The 12,864-nt window shown below is 44.6% G+C and overlaps 1 protein-coding gene across 1 annotated transcript in view; it reads right to left on the bottom strand.

The window, feature by feature from the left end:
• The window catches only part of MRTFA (myocardin related transcription factor A), a 506,306-nt gene that overhangs the window by 175,390 nt on the left and 318,052 nt on the right, over positions 1-12,864 (bottom strand). The window lies entirely within an intron of this gene.

Raw genomic sequence — 12,864 nt, 5'->3', positions numbered from 1 at the left:
TATCATAGGCATTAGTGTGTGCTCTCTCTATTCTTTTCTTTATAGATTTTTTTTTTTTTAATTCCCAACTTGCCATAAGCATTTGGGAATGCTAAATCCAGACCATGGCCGAAGCCCTGTAGTGCTGGCACTGTGGTCATGCCCCAGAGCTCCTGCAGCTTCCAGCTAGTGGAAACAGGTGAGTACAGGCAAGCAGAGAGGAGTAGCACAAGGAAGCAATGAGGCAGGATACGTCACTGGGATGCCCAAAGCAGCAGGCTTTTTTGACTCATCTGAACATCCCTGTGCATGTTCTATGAGTAAAGTATTTCCCTCTCTGATCTGAAATCCCTTTTAAGACTTGTTTATGCTACAGGACCTACAGCAGCACCACTATGCAAGTAGTAACTCCACAGTAAGTGCTCCCTGGCGCTTCTCCTCTCCCCTCTCTTGGCTTTGCTCCCAACGAAGCAGCGTGGTTTCCCTGCCTTCAGTGAATGGGGTGGGATGGGGGGGCAGCTGGACCCTTCCAGACATGCACAGACATGGGCAGCCAGTCCACCCGCTGCAAGTTTGGGATGGTCTTGCCAGCATGCTGATCCTTTCCCCCCCACCAGGTAAAAAGCACTGATGAAAGGAGAGTCCTTAAAACAAAGTCCACTGATATGGTTGGACTCAATGATCCGGTGGGTCTCTTCCAACCTGGTTATTCTATGATTCTATGATTCTATTCTATGATCTATGTGGGACCGCAACTTTGAACTGGAACAATCATTTTGTCTCACCTTGTCAGCTTGTAGTTCGTAAGAAAGGGCTGGCCTTGCCTCCTGCCCGCACAGGACGTAGACGCTCAGGTCATGAACTAGTCTGGAAGTCTGGGTCGCTCCTGTGGTGCACATGATTGATTATAATGAATAAGGGATGAAGCTGTCAGGACCCCTGTGATGCGGGAATCCACACTCAGCAGGTTTGGCAGAACTCTGTGAAGTTTCAGCCTTGGCATCTATGTCTGTGTTTTAGGAAGCAGAAGCCTGTGCTGGCTCAGTGGCAGAGCTCAGAGAGCAATTAGAAATAAAAAAACTAACATATGCCAACTAAGGGAAAGAAAAACACAGACCACAATTGTTCTAACGCAGAAATTATGAAATGCACAAAGCTAACATGGAAAGCTGAATACATTGATGACATGGCCCTGGCTGGAAAAGCTAAAACAGTAAAGGGCTTTAAGAAAATCTGGAATGGGAAAAACTCTAGAAATTATACAGACTTAATGTTTTCATTGGTACAAAGAAGACACGGGGCTTTGTATCAGCTTTTATGAAAAAAGCAATGTATATTCACCTTGGGAAACTGCTAACTTTTGTCCTTGGTCCCACTGAAAACACAAGGGGTGAAAGGAAGACAATAATGAAATTATATACCTGGAATTATCTATGCTGACAGAGGCCGTGACAGGTTCAGAAAATAAGGCAGGAGGACCAACAAAAGAGGAAGAGAACAGTTTAATTGAACCACGACTCCCAAATCCATGAGGACCTCAGTGTGATGCTGAATGGAGGACAATGAAATGGGAAGTCACAAAGGCCCAAATCCTTACAGATGTCTTTATTTTCACACCAGATTTCTTTATACTAATGGCATCTAATGCCTATTAGCTGAAGTGTGGCTCACTTGCATCAGTGGGAATTCAATGTCTCAATACATATGAGGACCTGACCCTCCAATACGGACCCCACCAGACCCTGCAAAGTCCTTCAAGCCCCTTCTGTGCAAGGGCTGCAGCAGGGTGGGCTAATGTGTAAGATAAGAACAGAGCATCCTCTCCCTGTGGTGGAGAGGAGTTGCTGCACAGAGGATACTCTGGCATAGGCTGCTGACATCCTGGATCAAGGTTAATTACTCATGTCTTCATTTTTGCTCTCTGACTTTCCTGCTAATGTTTCTTCCATACTTCTACAGTTTTCTGTGTGCAGCTGCCTATGGTCCAGAAGGTCTATTATCTTCCTATCCTGACATCTTGATAAGCAGTAGAAAAAGTCAGACAGAGTGCTAAGAGGTAATTAGCATTCAAATAGGTCAGGAGCTCACTTGGGGGTTGTGCATGACTGGGTTTTCCCAACTTCTTGTCAGAAACAAGTGTTGATAGGGCAAGGGCAGTCACCAGTGTTGAAACTGCAAGTATGAATTCAAACCTCAGTGGTGCTTCAGAAGAAGTACATGGGGGCAAAGAGAGTCCTCTTGCACGTTTGCTCATCTGTGGGAAAGCGAGGTCATGAAATGCTGTCCAGAAAATACAGACAGTGCTGCAGAGAGCTAGTGTTTGCTTCCTGCACCTCTCCTGTTCTGTCCAGGCTGGCCTCATGTTCTGAGGAGTTTCTTTTTGGATAGTTGTAATGTGTCAAGCGCCTCTCTCCTGTCCTACAGCGAGCTTGCTGGCCCCTTATTTTAAACGTACGCTGATAGACTGTGATGTGTATGTGTGTGTTTGTAGAAGACGTAGGTAGTACCCACTTCAATTTGTGGGCATGTCTGCTTGTTAGGAGTTTCATAATTTCTCCTGGAGTTTCCTTATGTATAAAAGGGCGATAATAACACGCTATTGCCTACCTTGCAGGGCTGCTGTAAGGACAAATTAACCAGTGCTTGTGTGGGAGTTTGCAGATGAAAAGAACGATATTAAGACTAAAATATAATGATTGAATGTTACAGAAGAGAGTTTGTATTTATTACGGTGATGGAATATGAGATGAGAGTGCTTGGTGGGTGTTTATTTCTCGTGCAGTATCAAGTATTTGCGGAAGGCAGAAAACTAGGGAAGCTGAGTTTGGGATAGGTGTCAAAGAGATGGTTACAGTTAATCTGTAACATTATAGCCTACTGATTTTCTTCTTCTCTGGGCTAAAGCTGTTGTTGAACAAGGGACAAGAGAACAGAGGAATGAAAACAGGGCCAAGCTATAGAAGAAGGGAAGGAAAATAAGATACAATTGAAATTCATTATTTCCAGGAATAAAAACATAAAAACTGAATGGGAAAATAAAAGCTAGGGCAAATGCGGACAGAAGAGAGAAAAGAAACCTCAGGGAGTCAAGGCGTTAAATTATCTCAGTATACAGAATTACAAGCAAGTAAACACCAGCTTAAAAGAGGCATCAGAAATGATTGATAGAAAGCACGTGCAGGGGAAAAAAAGAGATTGGAATGGGAAGGAAGCAAGACATTTTCCTAATTATTTTTTGTTTTCATTTCATTAAGTGTAATGGCATCATTCATTTATTTCCTATGCATTGCTGAGAGGCACTTCTTTGCAAACCTTACAAATGGTGTCAAGTGTTTTAGACACTTTTGCCATGTGTTCCATAGGCAGGCTGATGCATTTGTCAGCCTGAGATTGGCCCTGTCTGGTTTCACTGGGCTCTCATACGGTTGCTTGAGAATTAATTGAACAAATTCATTGCCAATGAACCCAGTGAAGCTGTACCAGGGTGAATCAAACCCATTCTACCTGCTAAATACAGCTGTTGCCTGTGATACCTTGATCCAAAGTCTATCTCAGGTTAAACCTGGAATAAACACCAAAAAAATAAAACCAAAGCTTAATTGTTAGGATCTCTCATTGATAACCATATGTGAGTGTGCAAGCTGCTGGACCGTGAGAAGGAGTAATTGGTAAATTACCCCTGTGATGCAGATTTCAGTGATCAAACTGCCTTCCTTTGCAAACTTTCCTAGGTTGGGAAGAAAATCATTGGCCAACATCCCTGCAGGGTGCTTTGGCCTGTTTGCCTTTGCTCCCTCTTGTTCACCCTCTTGCATCTCCACCCTCACTTTTTAAACAGCTCTCCAAATCCAGGATGGCTCCAGTTCTTCACCTGGTCCTAGTTTCACATCTCTCCCTTGCACCCCAAAACTTATTTTGCACTGACTCACCTTCACCTCAACTCACTGACCTAAATTAATCCTTTGTGTAATTCAACTGACTAAAACTGACGTAAATGGAGTTACATCAGAGCTGAAATTAGCCCAGTCTGACTAAAATAGCACCTGCCTTTTCTACCAAACCATTGCTTGTCTCTTGGCCACCTCCACCCACATATCATGAGTTTAACAATTCTTTCTCTTAATTGCTCTTTCTCCTATCTGGCTGCCATGAGCAAGCTGTGTTCTTGGTGGCCTCTGTTGCCCTCTCCTCTCAGCATCCTGTTATCCTTTACTCCCACAGCACAGGCTGTTGGTCCCTGTTAACAAACATACCTTGTCTGCGTCCAGGTCCATGCAACAGTTTTTCATCTTCCATCAGACTTTTGCTGTCCTTCTTGATAGAGACGCCCTGGCTGAGTTCAGAGCCTGGTTGCAGTGGGCACTTCACATGCCTGTAGAAATAATAGTCCTACTCAAAAGAATTTGCAAGTCCAGAGTGATAAGGTGTACAAAGTGGAGGAGGGAAGTCAGGCAAAGGGAAAGTGATTTGCCAAATGTAGCATAGCAGGACAATGGCAGAGCCATGGATGTCAAGCTTCAAGCTCCTCTTCCTTTTACCTTACTCTCTTTATGCCAATGTAGCATTTTTCACCATCTCTTACAATCTTACATCGTGTGAGCCCTCATGCTCACACGATGGTTAAACATCTCCTTTGCTTTCTTTCTCATCCGCTCTGGCTTTCTGACTTCTTTCAGCGTGGCCTTGGAGCCTCTTCATGTTGGCTGGCCTTTCTTCCCTCCTCTTGCAAAAACCCCGGCTGTTTGCAGCACACTCCTCTGTGGCTGAGCCTCACTTTATGTTTGGCAGTATGCTGCACTGTTCACATCTGGATATCTCTTTGGGGCAAGGATATATGCCATAATTACTCTAGCTTATTTATTATCGTGCTATATATATCTGCAGTGTTATGCAAACTGTGAAGGCTTCTAGTTCTAAAGGTCAGCATGGGCGTACCTTGTATTTACCTTCCAAAGGCAGATGAGCTCAGAACAAAAGGGACTGGCAGGCCACTGAGCAGATGAAGGCAGGAATCACCCTGATCTAACTAATTTGCCAGGGCAGTGTTCATAAATGTAGTTTGCTAAGTGCTGCAGACAAACAATCCAATCCGAACTCACCTTCTTCCAGCCAAATGAATTCAGCTCCCAGCATTGCTGTGTAGTCCCATGGCAATAATAGGAAAAAAAATTTCACAGAAAGGGTCATTGGGCACTGGAACAGGCTGCCCAGGGAGGTGATTGAGTCACCTTCCCTGGAGGTGTTTAAAAGACGGTGGATGAGGTGCTGAGGGGCATGGTTTAATGACTGATAGGAATGGTTGGACTCCATGATCCAGTGGGTGTTTTCAACCTAGTGATCCTAGGATTCTATGATTCTAATATATAGCTGCGTGTGCTGAACACCCAAAACAGGAGCCTATCTGATTCTCATCCTAAATACAAGGCCTACCTAGTTTTGCACACTGGACTCGCATATGGTGCTTCTTGTTCTCCTGGGGATACCACAGCTGCATTTCATTCTACAATGTTGAGCGCCAGCCAGAGTTTCCCGGTGGTAATGGACAGAGGCTGTAATGTTGCCTTGCCATGGTGGATTTGGCTCCAAGCTCAAAAGAGCCTTACAGCAGCCAATGCTGCAGATGAAACCTCGCTGGAAAGCTGCTGTGCTACCTGGTGACCAAGGCCATTACACTGCTTGTCGCAACATCACACCAAGCATTGGCATGAGTGAAATTTGAGCTGTAATTTGCTATTTGCATTGCTCTGCAGTGTTGAAAGAGGATCACAAGGCAATTACCTTACAGGGGAAGATGGCAGGATGCCATTATATTCCATGTGCAACTTGAAGGAAGAGTAGAAGGATAAATTAAATGTTTGTGAGAAATACAAAATACTAAGACACTAGTTGCGGTCCTTCCCAATTGCTATCTAGTTCCATTTCCTGCCTTACTGTGTCTTTGGTCAATTGTCAGCATGGAGGGGGGAACAGAATCCAATCATCACTTCCTCTACTAATTGGCAGCCTCAACAAAGTGGAAGTAAAGCCATGAATACTGGAGACACTCATCTCGCTTGTAAGAGCAGAGATACTCTGGGAGGGATGGGGACCCGCCACAGGCTATAGTCTTTTCCCAGGGGATGCGGATGCTTCTCCAACAGCTGAAAATAAATACAGGAGGGTGGGGAAGAAAGTGTAGGGCTCTGACAAGTAGAAACCTGTTACTAAGCCAGCCTTGATGAAAGAGCAAAAGGAAAAAAAAAATGGTCACTCCAAAGAAAGATTTTTAAAAGATCTTGCAAGAGGATGCCAGGGCAAATAGAAAAGAGCAGGTGAGGAGGATAGTCCAAGCATAAGGAGAGATCTACGGAGTCAGGAAAAGAGTGAAAGAAGAACATGAATAAGAACATCAGGAGAAGAGGGGGAAAAAATAAGATGAATAAGCTCAGAGCCATGGTTTATTTCTGTGGCAGCTCCTCCTTGCCTTCCCTTTCTCCTATGTGTTTTGCATGAGAGTGCAGCACGGTAATCTCCTGCAGCCTCAAATTAAAGAGTAGTGGGGGACAATCTGTCTGAAAAATACCCCTCTGGAGGAAGGAATCAAATATGATGATCAAAGTATTCAGATATTAATAGATGAGTATGGTTTATGAATCTGGATTAGCTCAGAATCCATTTGATTATTTTTAAACCTCTATGACTGAAAGCTATAAACCTTCCTAAGAGAAATGTCACTTATTTTGAACTGAGCAGCAACATCTTGATTAATTGAGCTGCAAAAGAAATAGATCCAAAAACAGGTACTGGAGGAACATAAGTTCATTATGCATTTGGGTTTTGCTTTTGGAAGAATTCAAACCCAGATCTTTCCACCAATGCTGATTTGAAAATATTATATTCTAAGCCTGAATTTAGGTGTCTGTAGACCTTGGGAGGGACAGCCTAGGTCATTGTCCCTTGGACACTGTCTCAGGACCAAGACAAACACCACGCCTCTGGCTAGCTGGCTTAAAAGCTTTTCTCTATTGACGACCAAGGTAGGAATGTCTTCTGTATCACAACATAGGCAGGATGCTAATCTCTCCTCGTGTCACTTTGGGACAGCAGGTGTGCACCCCTGCTTGGAGCAATGTTGTAGCCTGGGATAAATGCTGCTGTGTCGTGTCTCAGTCAAGCCAAAGGGTGATTTGTCCACAGAAAGAGCAGCCAGAGCAGAGGCAGGGGATGTCACGTAATGCATTTTTTATGGCTTTAGTTCTGGATTTATAAGGCAAACGAAAAAAAAAGCAGACTTCAAGCATAACTTCCTCTAAAGTTTCACATCCTCAATATATCTCTCTGGAGATAGCCTTTCAGGAGGGAGGTCTGGTCGGTTCCTTTTATTTGTCTTCTCTGACTCACAGGAGTGGCTTGCATCCAATCCATCCGCCTTCACGATGGCATTGCTTGGACAGAAGCACCAGTGAGTGAAAAGTAGGGATCCTCCAGAGCCTGCAGTGCTTCTGATAAGGTCATGAGCAGCTAACTGCACCTTTACATTACCTATCTGGATATTTTTAAGCTATAATATACATCAGAAGCCAACATATGGTGGTCAGTAAAGGGCATCTTCCAAACCAAACACACACGTTTCTACCACATCTTAAAATCTAGCTGTACCTTTCTTTATGTTCATTAATCATAAATCTCCTAGTTCCATCTCCAGGTTCAAGCCTACACTTAAGCCTTCTGCATCTCCTCAGAGAGGATTTCCTTTGTCTTTCTTATGCTGCTTGCTTCACACAGTTTTGCATTTATTATGCAGAATAAAATGCTTTCTACCTGTTCATTTTTTTCAGTTTAGGATTCACTTCTGAATTCTCCCCATACTCGAGACTCACAGTTCTGTTCTTTCCCCCTCTTTATAAAAAACAGAGCTTCCTTTTTTTGTCACGGCTTTTTTTAACCGCCTTCCAGGATGGCTAAAACTTTGTGGATGCCAGAGCCTCATCTCGGCTTCCCACCGCGCTCCTTTCCTCCGTGGATTATGCAGCTTTTCTAATTAATATGTCCACTGTTGGACATACCATGTCTCTTGCATCCTGTCCACTGTCTCCCTCCTATCGACCACATAGCACTAGGACATCTTGTCCTTGTTGTCAGCATGTAACTCCATCTCCTACCTCATCTTGCCTCACTGGTTGGTGGCATGTTCCACCATATCAAGATTGTCCCACTAATTGCTTCCTGCCAGTCTGCTCCTCATCACTCCCACCTCTGCCTGGGACACCCACCCAGCCTTCCCTCTGCACTCCACTCCTCTTCCCGTCAACTCCCACATGAGCATTGTCATCTCCAAAGAGTCAGTAGCAATGCACACTATCAGGTGGTCATTACGCAGGTTCGTACGTGATGCTGCATACTTGTTGCTGCCACCTTATCAGCACCCCCATTCCTGGTGTTCCTTTGTCTATAAAACACACTGTGATTTGAGAGCTACGTAATTACAGCTGCAATTAAGCATCCTATTCAGAAACTGCCTTGCTTATTCCTTGCTATTTGCCTTAGCAAGAGTTTCCATTCAGGGTTTGGCTCATGTGCAAAGGGACTCTACAGCTGCTTTTCCCCCTGACACCCTCCCATCTCCTTGCAGGAGAAACCAAAGTAAACATAAGTGATATTGGTTTGGGGTTTTATTTTGTAAGCTCTTCCCTGTAGCAGTCCTGTGAAGTACAGCAGTATTTTCCTCATTTTACAGATAGGGAACTGAGGCACAGCAGACACCTCGGCCAAGGTTCCATGGGGTAGCTCGGCTGAATTGTGAATTGCAACCAATTTTGAGTCCTTGCCTATATGGGAGTTGAGAGACTAAGCAAGAGACCCGGGTCAGCACTATTGCTTACAGGAAACTGCCTCAGACTGTTGCCCTATGAATGGGAGCAGCTGGGAAAACAGCTAAAGGCCTTTCTGTGCCTGCTCAGTCAGCAAATACCTTGCTGCAAGAAATGAGCCTGCAAACACAGTTGTTCTTCTCTGCTTTCTTCAGAGGACTCTTTTACCTATTTACTCTCACACGGAAACAACAGCTGAAAAGCTGAGTGGGAGGCCAGAAGCGCTTGACTCAGTTGCGGCAATTCTCCAATTCAGCAGCTAGGTTTTCTCCCCGAGGCAGTGTAATATGACAGAAAGGAAGCATCTGAAAGCATTTCTTCATCCTCCAGATTGCAGTCTGTCACTGCTGCCGCAGAAGTGACACACCTACCTTCCACTGCCTGCAGCTCTTTGGATTGCTGGGGGCAGAATGGTGAAGGCAAAGGCTTCTTTCTCTCCACCCTGAAATCACCTTGTTTCAGGCTTTTTAGCTCTGCCAGTACTTGAACGTGACTAATGCACCCATTCCAGTTCTGGGTTTGCAGCCCTTGCAAATGAAATTTCAGGCTTGGGACAAGCAGAGCGTGGCTTGCTGCACACTTAATAGTCTTCCCACAAACTCCTGGATCCCAGCTGCAGAGAACAGAGTCAAGAAGATGCAATCTCCACCAAGCCTTTGTGAATCTTGCTGCGGTGCCAGCCAGGACAGGGAAGGAGCACAGTGTTTAATAACAACCATGGCACAAGCACCTATTTATTTACCCTTCCACTGCAAGATGGCAAAGCCCCATCACCGCAGGCTAACCTGCATCTGGGACACTGAAAAGTGGAAAACACTCTCTTGCTTCCTCCATCCCTTTAAGCCATCCTGTTTTCTTTTGCAAAACTCATTTAATCAGTTGCTACTTTTTATGGAGAAAAACAACCAAATAAAACAAAAATCCCAAAGGTAGAATGGTTGATCAGAGACGTTTTGGTAAATCATATTTTTTTGCTCTGGAGGATACCACCCCTCAACCTAAAGGCTTCTGCTGTACAGCTCTCAACCACTTTATCACGAAACAATACTTTCTTTTTAATATCTGCCCCTGGTTTTACTCCTATGTTGCACACAGATGCAGACTGCTCTTGGGAATAATAAGATGTAGGTGAGAGGGAAGGCATCAGAATTTCATTCCTGAAGAGCTGGGCACGCAAAGGTTTAAAACAAGAGTTTGTAGCAGTTTATGTCACAAGAAAAACACTGCTGGGAAATTTATCAAAGAATGTATCATAAGGTGGGCTATTTCGGGACTGGAATTGCATAGGAAGGACTGGCAAGTGAGATGTACGCTCTGGACAAGCGCAGTTACAATTAATGCTAAATATAAGGTGTCATATCTTTATCTAATATGCAACCTGCACTGCCTCGAGAAGGAAAGTGAAGTAATTAGGCCCAAGTAACCAGAATATACGTGGGAGGTGTTTGAAGGCAGATTTAAAACACTGTAATGGGGTTGGGGGAGGGTTACAATAAGAAGTAATATTTCCTGATCAGTTAGTTTACATCCTTTAGAAAATGTCTAGAACCAGATCAGAAAAGTAAACAAGACCTTAACCAGGAGTTGGCTGGAACAACACTGGAACAAAGGTGAAAAGCAAAGAGGCCCAATCTTGCCTATGCACAGGCAGCCCCTCCAGCAAGTAATCCCCAGGAACAAAATAAATCAAAGGACCAATAATGTAGTTCTGCATGGATTGGCAGCTGCCTCAGCCCAGTTCAAAAGCAGGCTTCCCCTTTTTTCTTTCTCTTGAGACAGTGCTAAGGGCAGAGAGGAAATCCTGGGCTGAAATAATAATGACCCTCTTTTGAGAGTCATTCTTGAGTGGAATTCACTCCTCCATCCCAGAGGGGCAGGGCCATGTACAAGTATTTCCCCCAACCCTGCCTGCCACTTTTCTCGTTCTTCAGTCCGAAGGGCTGGGTTACCTCTGTGACAGAGAGCAGTTTGTTTGTACCCTTTTTACCAGTCTTTGAGGTGAGACTGTAAGACGCAGGGTCATGGTATATCAAAAGGGACTGAGTCATCAGACCTTATAAAAACTCCATATAGGAAATATGCTTGGTTAGAATGTGTTGCTACAAGAATGGGGAGGGGGAATGTGACACATGCATGCACTGGAGAAGGGTCTCTCATCTTTTGCACAGCTCATGCTCCTATTTACCGTATCAATGCACAGACAACACTTCATCCTTTAGAGTGAGAGATGGGGGCTAAATATTTCATCACAACAAACTGAAAAATCTCTGCTGCTTTTGCTTGGTTGTGGGAAACGTTCACTTGCTTTTAAATATAAAACTAAACATATATTTGTGAACCTACTGTTTCTTTCATGTGGGAGCCTTAGCTGAACACAAAGGATTACATTTTGCAGCTACGAGTTAATAGAGCACCAAGGATTAAAGAGATTTTATTTAGCCACACATGAAACAGCAGAGCTGATGGCAGCCTCTGGTACAGAAAAAAAACCCCAACAAGTACTTTAGTGAGCATTGGAGCTAAGAAAGCCGCATCTCCTGTGTATTTGTATATTGTAGTTCGTTGACTAGGGTGTCTAAGATGGCATAAACTTCAGCTGAAGCTTTTCATACAAGTGAGGCACTTATTAGTGTTTTCACTGTTATGGAATATCTGAAATCTAATAAAGCATGAACTCATGTAACCTTCCCTGTCAGGGCCTGTGATAGGATCTTTTTTCACTATCAGGCCATTCATTTTCACAAAATCCGTAGGGGTATAATTATGCTTCTGCCAAACTTCTTCAAAATCAGCCAGTGGGTTCAGAAGTTGATAGAAGGATGGACAGACAGGCGGATGGATGTGGATATTGTAACCACATAACCCTCTTTTCCATCAGAAATCAGGCTAAAAGAACTTATATCGAAATTAATTTTTAAAGGGAACTTGATAGGGAAAGGAATGGACCTCTGCAAAGTGCTATTTCAAATTTTAAATGAATTTCATGCTAGGAGAAGCTATTGATGACAGTCTGGAATACTAAAATTCCCCCTTTTACCTGAAGAAGAGGAACAGTACAGGGATGAGCTTCAGTGCCCCACCTCATCCTTGTTTTTTCAAGCGAGCTCACGCTGAGCACGGGTGATTACTTACAGAGAGGAGACAAAGAGCAGCTCCAGCAGCTCTGTCCCTAGATTTTTTTGTACTTGTGAGCACTTAGGACCAATGGCATATGTAAAGCACTGCAAATGCCTACACATATTCGTATTTCACCACCGCTTTGCCTTTATGTCCATTTTCTTGCTCTGTCCTGGGCTGCAAGGGGGAAGCACTGGGGTTATTTTTGTCCTTTGTGTAGGCACTGCAAACTGCAGTGGGGCTTGGATCCTGATTAGGGCCCCTAGCAACCACTGCATACCATGCCAAAATCATCATTTAACATTACAGCTCCATGTTTCTCAGTGAGAAGCATGTGTTGAGCCAGGGGTATTTATTCATGCTCCCAGCCACAGCAAGGAGGAGGTTGGTTTTATTCCGAGCTCTGACACCAGCCTGCTGGGCAGCCTCCAGCAAACCCCTTCATCATCTTCCCATCGGTAAACAGGGTACCTGGCCCCGGCTTTTGGGGAGTTGATGTGTATGTGGATTTTGAGAGGGCTGGCTTGGAGCCAGCAGCAGCTGATGGACAGACCATGGTTTGTGGCCATCCTGGTGCTCTACCAGCATCCCCAATCCTGCTCATATCCCTGTTTTCCCTACGAGCACCCCTCAGGTGGCCAGCATGTCCGGAGAAAGGGGGAAAAGGATTTGTTAAAGCGAGCCCAGAGAAGGGCCTTGAAGGTGATCCGCTCCCCTATGAGCTGGAGAACAAGTCTCATGAGGAGCAGCTGAGAGAGCTGGGGTTGTTCAGCCTGGAGAAGAGGAGGCTGAGGGGAGACCTCATTGCTCTCTACAACTACCTGAAAGGAGGTTGTAGAGAAGAGGGTGAGGGCCTCTTCTCCCAAGTGACAGGGGACAGGACAAGAGGGAATGGCCTCAAGCTCCACCAGGGGAGGTT

Source organism: Phaenicophaeus curvirostris, chromosome 1, assembly GCF_032191515.1.
Source record: "Phaenicophaeus curvirostris isolate KB17595 chromosome 1, BPBGC_Pcur_1.0, whole genome shotgun sequence".
Classification (NCBI taxonomy): Eukaryota; Metazoa; Chordata; class Aves; order Cuculiformes; family Cuculidae; genus Phaenicophaeus; species Phaenicophaeus curvirostris.
The sequence above is the reverse complement of the archived record's forward strand: the minus strand, read 5'-3'. Positions and strand labels throughout refer to the sequence as shown.